Source organism: Euprymna scolopes, chromosome 3 (genome assembly GCF_053919585.1).
Source record: "Euprymna scolopes isolate OS-2025 chromosome 3, ASM5391958v1, whole genome shotgun sequence".
In the NCBI taxonomy this organism is placed as follows: domain Eukaryota; kingdom Metazoa; phylum Mollusca; class Cephalopoda; order Sepiida; family Sepiolidae; genus Euprymna; species Euprymna scolopes.
Window position 1 is genome coordinate 186,165,518 of NC_136484.1, and position 12,638 is coordinate 186,178,155.

A 12,638-nucleotide genomic window follows, 5' to 3' on the forward strand; every position below is an offset into this window, starting at 1 on the left:
CCCTGCAGATAACTATCTTGTTCATCTGACTTCACTTGCGTGGTAAAAAGAACAGGATAAAATTCACCGGCTTAATAATATCTATCTACAGTATATCTATGATCTCTCCCAATTTACTATTCACCTGTAGAAGGATGCTTTCAAACCCGCACGGATTAGAGCTTTTACGCTTGATTACTAGCAGGCCGCCCAATGTTGCGCGATCATAAAATATGCATAAATATTATATTTTAATTCATACAGAAACTGAGACATGTGCATTTTTTTCTTTTACACAGTGATCACCACTTATCAAGGCCCGGAAGCCACTCAGGGATAAGGGTTATTGCAAGTAGATTACGTTAGTGTGGAGATTTGATGAAGTGTTTACTTAAGGGGGCGGTTCATTAGGAATTTGTTAACGTTGGACTTGAAGACATCCAAGTTGTAGTCCGGTGGGAAGCAGGCAGACGGAACAGAGTTCCACAGGCGTGCAGTTCTAAGAAAGATGCTTTGTTCATGGAATCCGCGTTTTGATTTAGGCACAGATATAGAGTGGGGGAAATTTTCCAGCGGCCTTGGCACGAGAGTATTGTGTTTTTCTTTTTAAAGCATTCAATTCTTGTAAGTAAAAATTTAAAAGAAAACATACTCGAACTGAGATCGAAACCAAAACAGTGAGTTAAACCAGTATGACGCGATCTTTAAAAGGTGTTTTCAAACTACGTATTCTTAACTCAAGTATATGCATTTGTGAAACAGTTAGCAAATAGATAAAAATCCGATGACTCTCATGTACCAATTTTTCACTTTTGGCGCCTTAGCAGCTCTTTTTTTCAGATGAAAATGGATTAAAATGTTTTCCACATGTCTGAATATCCTATATACCAATTTTAAAGTCTGTGGATCAAAGTTCGTTGAGTATATAGGCTCACTTATATATATAAGTTAAAAAGTTTCATCCAATAAATATTAAATTCTGCTAATTATTTTTAAATATCTTCAATATTTAATTGTTATTTTTGTTTTTTTCCCTCAGGTTCGTTTCATCATTCTGTACCACCAAACATTCTCAACTTCAAATGGACTGGTTCCAATCACGACTTTTTCGATTTACAAATTTCTGCTTGTAATTCAAAGATATAAAAATATGTAAATAATGTTTTCTATTTTCGTTCTGTTATATTTTTGAGGAAACTTGAAACAGTCTAAACATGTAATTATTTGAATGAATCCTAAATGGCGTAACAAGTTCTACAGCAGCTGCGTCTTGTACGTCATATTGTTTGGCAATGAATGTTACATCTGCAATATAATGATTAAAAGTTCATGATCAGATGATCTGTACTGCGAAATCTAACCAGCGCCCATCCTTACAAAACTGTTTAAACGTTGTCTTAAGGAGAATTGCTTCCCATCACCCTGGATAATCTCATCAGTATTCCCTGTATTTAAGAATTCAGGTGACCGCTCATCCCCCTCTCAGTACAGGCCAATAAGTCTCCTGTGCGTCATGAGTAAGTTGCTGGGATCTGTGTTAAATATAAAAGTAATCAACCATCTCAGCAAAAATAACCTTAGTGACACACAATATGGTTTCCATTCTGCTAGATATAGAGCAGATGTGCTTATCTCATAGGATTAGCGAATCTCTCGACAGAGGCAACCTTTCTAGGGCAATTGCTCTTTACATATCTAAGGCCTTTGATAGAGTATGGCATAAAGGTTTACTTCACAAGATCTCTAGCTATGGTATAGCTGGAAATGTCTTCTCAATTATTAAATCATTTCTTTCTGACAGGTTCATACGAGTAGTGGCTGATGGGCAAAAATCAGAAGCTCACAGTATTAATGCTGGAGTCCCTCAGGGGTCCATCTTGGGCCCAACTCTTTTCCTGATCTACATTAATGATCTTCCAAATTACATCCTTACATCATTTGTAGACATTTATGCTGATGACACTACCATTTATGGTAGCACATCTAAGACAGTAAACGACCAAGTTCTCTTCGATTTTCTCTCCTCTGATCTTGAGCACATGGTACAATGAGGAAAGGACTGGCTGGTTACTTTTAATGCATCTAAAACCAAGCTTCTATCTTTACATCAACGTTCTGATCCACATCTGGTATCAATTGTAATGAATGGCTCACGTTTTGAGGAGGCCTCAAGTTTTGACAAGCTTCTGGGCTTGACTTTTACTCCTAATCTTAAATGGAACTCGTACATCAAATATGTTGCCAAGGCCGCTGGAAAAATGGTGGGATCCTTCTATCGATCCAGTAGATATCTCACTGCTGATGCAATTCTCTATCTATATAAGAACCAGGTTGGAGTACTGTTGCCACATCTGGGCAGGAGCTGCTAGACTATTAATAATTCCCTCCACTCTTTATCTGTGCCTAAACCTAAGCGTAGATTCCATGAACAAAGCTTTTTTCTTAGAACTGCACGCCTGTGGAAATGTCTTCCGTTTTCCTGCTTTCCAGCTGACTACAATATGGTTGTCTTCAAGTCTAACGTAAACAAGTTCTTGATTAACCGTTCCACTTGTTAACAAATTTACCGAATTTCCATTTACTAATGATTACTATATTGTCCAATTTCTACTGTACACAACCTTTATCCTTGAGTGGCCTCTTGGTCTTGATAAGTGGTGATGCCTATGTAAAAAAAACAAAACAAAACAACACATTGGGTTGGATTGGACCATCATAGGTGTTGTCCTGAGGACAGATTGGTTACACAGAAAAGCTTATGTGGAGATAAACTGATTGTAAAGAATTGGTATCTTGGATTGCAAGAAACATGCCCGACAAAGGAACACAAGTGATTAAATAAAACTCATCTAATACATGTCAAAGTCAGTACAGAGAGAAAATGAATGTATAAAAACTATATAGTAATATATAGATTTATTCATTAAGGGTATGCATCAATTAGGAGTGCTGGGTAAGTGCGAACTCTTTATACCATGATATTTCGAAGCCTAATGCTTCTCATCAGAAGAGTAGAGAAAATGCTAGCTAAGATAGGGATAGGGATTCGTTTCTAGCGATTGTTACATTAGGAGCGAAATAAATTATTGAGGCATCTTCTCTACTCTTCTGATGAGAAGCATTGGACTTCAAAATACCATGGTATAACGAGTTCCCACTTACTCAACACGCAATTGGTGTATACCCTTTTAAAAACAATGAATAAATTTTTATATATATTACTATATAGTTTTTATACATTCATTTTCTCTCTGTATTTACTTCTATAAAAGCTCCAAAACGTTTTGTTGAGCTTTGTATTATCCCGATAAGTCTCCCCTTAAAGAATAGATTTTCTCTTCCTCTAACTTCCCAATTATATATATATATATATATATATATATATATATATATATATATAGGGCGTCAGGATGTGCTGTAAAGAAATCAACTAAAATGCACATTTGTATAAATAATTGAATTCATTCAAAAAGTATCGCAAAACAAATATATATATATATATGTATATATATATATAACACTAGCAAAAGTACTCGTCGTGTTTGATATGGCATAATGATGATTCATTAAAATTGTGGAAATAAAATAAATATATATAAAAAGTATGGAAATAAAAAATTAAAAAAAAAAAAACGTTTACAAGTGTTTTTGATATAGATGTACATAATACTTTGATAAATATGTGTTAACTTAAATAGGGATGATATAATTGTGGGGTCTATGTTCGCGCATATTCTCCATAGAATGGAAATAGGCACAGTCTTTAATAAAGACTTTTCATATCTATCTGCGTAAGTATACTTTGATAATTATGTTTCAGTTTGAAGAAATATGGTATAATAAAATGATGGTGGTGTTCGTCCGCGCCTGACCTCCATAGAATGGAAATATGTCACAAAGTTTAACAAGGTTTTTTGATATAGATTCACAGAATATTGTGATAAGTGTTTCAGTGTGAACAGGTATGGTATAATAAATTATGGGGTTTATCTATTTTATTTTTACTTTCATCATATTTTGCTTTGGTTTTGATACCTCCAAATTCGAAGCTATATCTCTACAACCCTTCCTTTTCATAACCTATCATACTTTCATAAATCAAAGTCCATTTTCTGTAAGCTGTTTTTGAACCCAGTCAACGACGGGTACTTTTGCTAGTATATATATATATATATATATGCGAAATAGGTTATTATTTAAAAGATTGTTATACAAATCAGGTTAAAAAATAGTCATGATTTGGTCTTTGCTCTCTATTTCAAAGGACTTTTATTGATTTAAATAAGAGTGATTTGATTGTAATATCAAGTTGACTAGAAAGTTCTTGTGGTTTTTAACTTTGAAATTCAATGATGACCATATCCTAGCTCAAACAAAAATTATTGATCAAAATAAGCATCATCAGAATAACACTTATGCCAGTAACATAAAAATCTTGCATTCTGGTGGCGATGAAATCGCTGAAAACGTTTTTAATATCGCTTATGTTTTTGAAGCATTTCTCACAGAGAAAATTGTTAAAATGCTTTAAAAAGTTGTAGTCGGTAGGTGAGAGGTCTGGAGAGTATGGCAGAGTTTTTTTAGGCCAATTCTCCAACTCCTGCAGGGTTGGTTTAGCAACGTGTGGTCGGGCATTATCGTGGAAGAGAATTGGGCCTTTTCTGGTAGCTAATGCTGGGTGTTGTCCAGGATGCATTGACAGTACTTGTCTGCTGTAATATAATCGCCTATATTTAAAAACTATAATAGACGAGACCGGTCGCAGACCACCAAACAGCCAGCATGGCCTTCTCTTGGTGCAACTCTGGCTTTGGGAAGTGTCATGGAGCTTTGTCAGTATCTAACCACTGAGCTGAACGTCGCCGGTTGTCATAAAGAACCCACGTTTCATCACAAGACAGACTGGTCGAGAAACGGGTCATTCTTGTTGCATAAAAGAAGAGAAGATGACACTTCATAATGGCGTTTCTTTTGGTTGTCGTTCAATTCGTGAGGTACCAATTTATTGTTTTTGTCTTTCCAATCTCTCTCAGGTAGTTGGAAATCATTGTATACGTTATGTGTAACTCCGAAGCAAATGCTTGGACAGTCATGCATGGATTAGCCTCAACTAAAGCTCTTAATTGATCGTTGTCTACATCCGATGGCCAACCACTACACTCATCTTCTGCCACAAAATTTCTTAAACCACCATTGTGCTGTTTGTTCAGTAGTGGTTTCTGTTTCAAACGCTTTGTTTATTTTGCGAATGTTTCAGCAACTTTTCGGCCTAGCTTTTTTCCATCTTGTATTCAACGTTCTGAAAGTTTAAACGATTAGACAGAGCGATAACCAATCTTAAAAATGATGAATAAATAAAGGTGTTATAATGAAAACTTATTTGAAAATACATCATTTTTAAATTAAAAATTCAGCAAGAACATTCTTGTCAACCTAATATATATGAAAAGCTTTGTATTTATTCATTTATATAATTTCTATATTAAAGATTAAGAAATATTTGGAAAGGTTAAGTTAATACAAATGGTTAATGCCTAATTGTCCATTATTCTTGTGTTCCTCAAAATGAAATAAATAATATTCTTTTAGACTTCCTGTATATCCTCTACCATTATTATGACTTCTCCAAATCGAAAGCATCTATATAATAATTATTAGGGCTATGACAAAAGAATAGTCTTATCATTGTTTTGACTCTCTAGTATACTAGCATGGGTGCCCGGCATTGCCCGGCGTTGCCCGGGTGTTTGGAGGTGTATGCTGAGCAAAAAGAAAAAAAATTTTTTTACACTTTGGCCCCTATTCTGACTCCTTAACATTTATTGTTTTGGGCTCAAATCAAGTTATTAACTTAGATCCATGTCCAAGGAACCTATATCTAAAATTTCAAGTGTTTAGACACAAAATTGTCGGAGGAGTTTGGTAGAGTTCTCAAAAGTCTAATCGTTGACCTTTTACCTCTTAACAGCCAAATTTCTGACGGAAACCCGATCACATATATTTTCCCAAATCTCAGTACCCTGTATATCAAATTTCGAGTCTGTGGACTAAAAATTGACAGAGTTATTGCGTAGGGAAATGTACACACACAGACACGTTCACTTTTATAGATCTACTAGCATTTAATCCCGGCGTTGCCCGGGTGTTTGGATGTGTATGTTGAGCAAAAAAAGTGGTAGTAGGAAGGCAGGCTCGAGCCCATACCACGAAGGAGGAAAAGAACGGGGGAAAAAAACCTGACGTCTATGCTGTTACGACTACCGCCAAACCGGAAATGACATTTTTTAAAATTAAGGCTAGACAATCGAAATGAGAGGACGACTTTAAAAAATATCGGCGAAAAAAGCAACCCCCACCCCAATAGAAAAGTTCCCAGTTGAAGGTGAAGATATTAATGTGTTTAGCTAATTTTTCGATATTTGTCATCTGAAAGGTCGGACTTTAAAACGATACTGATCTTAGTAAAATCCGTCGCCTCTGTCGAAAGTTTAAGGCAGACATGCAAACATACATACATTTATATATTGATAACTAAAAATTTTCGACTCAAACCGATTAAAAAGCTTGCCCTATCTCTGAATACCCTTTATGTAAAATTTCAAATGTTTAGACCAGAAATTGTCTGAGTAATTTGGTAGATACTACAGAGGTTCATTTTTTTTTTTTTTAACTCTGTCCCCTATTATAACCCCTTAACATTTATTGTTTTGGGCTCAAATCAAGTTATTAACTTAGATATAGGTTCCTTGGACATGGATCTAAAATTTCAAGTGTTTAGACACAAAATTTTCGGAGGAGTTTGGTAGAATTCTCTAAGGTCAAATCGTTGAACTTTTACCCCTTAACAGCCAAATTTATGGCCGAAAACCGATCACAAAGATTTTTCCAAATCTCAGTACCCTGTATATCAAATTTTGAGTCTGTAGACTGAAAATTGACAGAGTTAGTGCGTAGGGAAATGTACATACACACACACAGACACGTTCACTTTTATAGATAGATATCTGATACAGTTAGATACAGATAATCAACTGAGAACCACATCACTCTATATAAAAGCATATAAGATATCAACGGATACACATTCGAGAGTCAAAACAATGGAAAGAATATTCTGTTGTCATAGTCCTAATAAGGACATTGCCCAGGATTGAATGAATGTTCCACACTTCCAATACTTTTATTGCCATCAAAATTGGTGAAATTGTCCATTTTTCAATCAAATCGATTGATTGCCTGTTCTAGTCAGGGTGCGCATTACTTTGCATCAGGAGAAAGCTTCACATGCCCCACCCCCGTGATTTAATCCACAATACATTGCACTGTAGAGAACCTACTGCTGATTTTATCAAATTTTTCTATAATGCCGTGAATTAAAGTTTCAAATGCAAAAGTCAAGTATCATGGTTCAATTGTGCTCTAAACAGAAACATTCATTTCGAATACGCTCCTGTCTTATCAAAGAATCTGCTGTTGATTTATACGCCGGGCCCTTCTGCTTGTGCGGTAATAACTTCTAAAATGCATGCATGATGTTAGGCTTTACAAAGGTGTTAACGTTGGTCAAAATCAGACTGTTCTTTCTTTAATCGGATTTTTTCTATAATCGATTTTTGATACTTATTGTAGACATTCTGATACAAAACCTATCTAAAACACTTCCAAATACAACGTACATTCGTGTGAATTTTGTTTTTAACTGGCCTAGCTGTTTCGGGGTCTATAGGGAACGCTATTTCTCTCTTTCTCTCAATACAAAGTAGAGATAGCTGATGTCGCTAAGGTAACAGTTCTGACTTATCTCATTTTTAAATGAATTGTTCTAAAATCAAATTGCGTCGTCCGTTCAATTAAATAAGATATTTAATACTTAAAAAAAAGTCATATTTGTTTTATCAATTTGAGAATATTTAGCTTAAAAATTTTTACGGTAAGAAGATGAAATATTTATTGTTTTAAAAAAGAATTGAATTGTCACAATTTTTAAACAAATAAGAAATACATTCGTTTTCTAGTATTTAAAGAATATTTAACTGATAATGACCATTTTTGGAACAAAAAAGAACGTTTTCTTTTTCCTTAATAGTATTGACCGTGACAGAGCTTTTTGATTTCAAAGTGAAAATTACTATGAACTGTATGTAAATTATATTACCTGTTGATGTCAATTTCCTATTGATTTCCACAAAAATAAATAAATAAATAAAAAAATAAATAAATAAAAAAATAGGTATTACCTTTTATCCTTTGTGTTTGTTACATTCTGGAAAAGTTTATGAAAAATCCAATCGTGATCAAGTGTCGGTTTCTTTCAACATCGCTTGTTTACATGGGTATTTTCTGCTCACATACACAGTATAAAATTAGGAATATACAGAATCAATAACCCTTTGTTTTCTATTGAAATCGGTTCGGTGGGGAAATTTTTGTTTTTGTTTGTAAATAGTGAACAGATGGTCATTTGTTTATATTTTTTTCATTCATTTTTTTTTTTTCTAAATTTTATGAAAAAAATATGTTGATAGTTGCAGGTAATATTAGCTAGTATATACAAACAACAATTTTCTGATATTGTGCGTCGCCAAATTATACCTGTTCCAGGATCATCATGAGAAGCAGCATAAAAACAATGCTTTATTTGAAGTACTGCTGGGTTTATCTATGCCTTGCTAATATGACGATTTTAATATTTTTACCGGTTCTGAAACAATTACCGACTCTGCTCTAAATTCCCGATTTCGATAAAAATGCTAATTTTTGTACAATTTTTCAAAAATCGGCCCAACCGTTTCGAATTCCATCGGGAACAAAATTACATATACAAAAAGTGGCTGTTATATATAAGCAGAGATACCCTAAGACACTTCATGTTTGTAAATTCGTTATCACTTATCACTAGCGTTGGAACGATTAATCGGAATCGGAAAAATTTGAACTTTCTGGGGTATCGGAATCGGAAAAAATTGTGCACATTTTCCGATGCCAAAACGATTCTTTTAATTATCTTTTTTATCTGCAAATAATAAAATAATCAATATTTATTGATTTAAACTTCCAGTAAACCTAAAATCTATACACCTCTCACTAACAAGTGCTTTAATTTTTAAAAAAATATATACACATTTAAGATGTTTTTATGTTTAAAAAAATATATGCATATTTAAGATGTTTTTATGTTTAAAAAAATATATGCACATTTAAGATGTGTTTTTATGTTTGAAAAAAATATATGCATATTTAAGACCTGTTTCTATGGTAATCGGGACAAAATACCCATTTTATAGTTATATTTAGAGATTTATAAAAAATTGAAATCGGTTATTGTATCAGAACTGGGAAAAATATTGGAATCGTCCCGTCATACCTATCATCACACTTAAAAAAAATAAAAAATAAAAAAAATGAATTTTGATTAAAATCTGATGTCGCTAAAGTAACAGCTCTGACTTATCTAATTTTAAAACTAATTGTTCTAAAAGTAAATTGTGTGGTTCAAGTAATGTTAACTACTCATGTAATATACAAACAACTTCTTGATATTGTGCTGCTCTAAACTATACCCACTTCAAGATCATCAACAATTTCCCCTCACTCTGTGTCTAGGACTAAACAAAAATTGAATAAGCAGAGTTTCTTTCCGAGAACTGCCCGTCTTTGGAACAATACCGTGGGGCTGCTTCTCAGCTGACTATAACATGGTCGTTTTCCAGTTTAATGTAAATAAGTTCTTGTTGAACCGATTTTTTATGTAATTAAACCATACTCAAATTCCACCATCACTGATCATCACGGTTTTGTCTCACCATCTCCTAACAATGCTTTATTTGAAGCACTGTATTACTGATGGGACGATTCCAATATTTTTCCCGGTTCTGGAACAATTATGACTGCTCTAAATTCCAGATTTTGATACAAATAGCGATTCTTATAAAATCTCTAAATATTTAGCTATAGAGTTTTTCTGTATTTAAAAAATTTTTTTTTGGATTACCTGCAAAAAACCCAGGTAATATGTGTATACAGTTTTTGCAAACGAAAACAATACTCGTAGGAGGGCAATCTATAGATTTTAGGTTTACAGATAATTTAAAATCAATAAATATTCATTTTATTGTTGAAAAGTTTCAAAGAAAATCAAACGAATCACTTTTGGCATCAGAAAATATAGGCACCATGTTTTTTTCAATTCCAATATCCTCCAAAATTCTAATTTTTTTTTTCCAATTAATTGTCCCAATATTACAACTATTTCTATTCACCTGTCTTAAGTACGCATTGTTTTGTGTAAGGAAAAGTTTTTAATGAGCTTGCCTATTATTGTAAAAACTAATGTGATATTTCAGTAGTATGAACTGCATTATTATTTCATAAAGTAAAAATATACATTTTGAAATCAATGGAGCACCGTTTATCAAGGCCCAGGAGCTACCAGAGGATAGGGATTACAGATATTGTCAGTTGAACGTGAGGGTTGAAAAGAATAAGTGAAATTTACAAACCATTCTTTAAGAAATTTATTATCCAAGAAGACACTACAAGTATTTGTTTACATTAGACTTGAACACGATCACTTTGAAGTCAGTTGGGATATAGCCTCATGGTATTTTGTTCCGCAGATGGAACTCTATAGGGTAGAAACTTTGTTAATGGAAATTTCGCTTGGTTTTTGGTACAAAGGGAGAGAAAGGAAGATAAAATATTTTTAAATAGTTATATATATATATATATATATATATAATGGTCCGGAGTGGTAATACCTCTTAGAGTCCATTCTATGAATTAAATAAAATCGTCCCCAAGACTAACAAAACTTTGGTGAGCAGCATGACTTCCATTCAAGGGGAATTCATTCAATTATTTATATCGTATGATTGTGTTGTGATTGGCAGTCCCAATATCTTTCTGGTTAGAATTCTTTCTAGAAAGCCATCGGGCATTTACAGGAAGGACCACATGAAGCTTGCAAACATCCAAAATGAAATTGTTTCTGTGAAACGAACTGGATTCGAACTTGATATGTCTTGGTTATCAGTGAACATTGTTAATCCCCATCTCCTCCTACTAAAAGCAAACTTTGAATGAAGGAGGTGATGATAGTTTTGCGGATAACGACCTTAACTGATAACCTGGTAGGCCAAGTGCAAATCAAGTTGATTCCATAGTACCACTTTCACTTAAGGATGTTGGCAACCTTCACATGGTCCCTGATGTAAAAAGCCAACAGCAAAATCAAGCCGATCAACAAAGTTGTACTATATTAATTTATACTAATTTAATATTAAAAAAGTTAACTGAATTCGACATTAAGTCGCTGTAAATGAACTGATAAGAAAAAAAATTGAAATAAAATAAAACACTAACCTTAGCAACATCTTAAACTTCAGTAAAATAACAAGACTCTCCAATAAATGTTGACTGTGTTATTCATATTATTTGATTTATTCAGACTATTGTTCTCATCTTGAGTGTCATTTTCACAATATTTTTGTCGATGTAGCCTCCGACCTTCTTCAGATTTATCTTGACGAATTCAATGAATAATTTAATTTGTAAATATTCTTTCAGCTTCTTTACCTTTTCATTACTAAAATTTAAGTTTTATATATTTTTTTTTTTTGTATAAAACGTTTTATTATAAAATTATGCATTTCTTCCAATTTCTCTTTCAGCAAACTTTGTTTCAGGTGACATATTTGGTCATCCTTTTATTTCAAGGTTTCATTATGCATGCCTCTTTATATACTTTTCAAAAACAATGAGATTTACACCCAAATTCATACTAAATTTCAGTGTGATTCTTGGCTATACACAAAGACGCCCCAAAGATGGCTTCTACCAAAACCAGGGACCACACCACCTTATATTTATTAATTGATGTCTGATACGTATAGTTAAAATTTTGAAAAAAAAAAAAAAAAATCAGAGGTATCCAAATTTTCCCAAAAAGCTTTTCCCAAAACTAAATATAGCCCACATTACATTCCTTAACGGTGGATTAATTGGTTGAGGAGTTCATCATTTACATAGAGATATATAAACATATGTACATACATGACTTTATGTAAATAGAGATAGGGATAGTTTGTACTTGGAGTAGAAGTGCAGCATCACGAGCCAAAACAAAAATATGAAATACTATCATCAAAGACCTCGTTACATTTTACTCACAAAATGTTATGTTTGATTTTGGTATGAAACAGAAAAAAATTTTAGTATGTATATTAAAACCAATACATAGTTTAATTAGGGTGCTTCTTTTCTTTGATTTAATGACAACAAGCAAAATAAATTTTAAGTTAATAATTTCCAACGTTTTTCATATTTGCGATTTAGCTTAGTTTGCTAGAATGAAAGACTGAAGACTTGAAGGTTTTGGTTTCGATTCCTGGTCATGGCATCCACCGGCATATATTATTGACTTTAAAAAACGTAATTAAGGTATTATTATTGTTTAGTATTAAAGTAAATTAATTAAACCAAATATCAATTAAACAAAATTTCCACTCAGGATCATTTTAACTTCAGTAATCAAATGAGTTTCAGTGTTTCAATATGAGTCTGCTATATCATGATTATAATTTTCCCTAACTGTTCATGTCATTAAAAAGATCTGAGAAGTTTATGACACAAACCAGTTAAAATTTTATGAACCCATCCTG

The 12,638-nt window shown here is 33.1% G+C and overlaps 1 long non-coding RNA gene across 4 annotated transcripts in view; it reads left to right on the forward strand.

Moving 5' to 3' along the window:
* LOC145260400 (uncharacterized) overlaps positions 1–12,638 on the forward strand; it is a 44,228-nt gene that overhangs the window by 15,455 nt on the left and 16,135 nt on the right. For 2 of the 4 annotated variants that reach the window (XR_013864288.1, XR_013864283.1), the window contains exon 4: positions 1,019–1,146. The exons of the other annotated variants lie outside the window; for them this stretch is intronic. This is a non-coding gene — a long non-coding RNA (uncharacterized LOC145260400). Of the gene's footprint in view, positions 1–1,018; positions 1,147–12,638 lie in introns of those variants that run through there. 4 annotated transcript variants of the gene reach the window in all.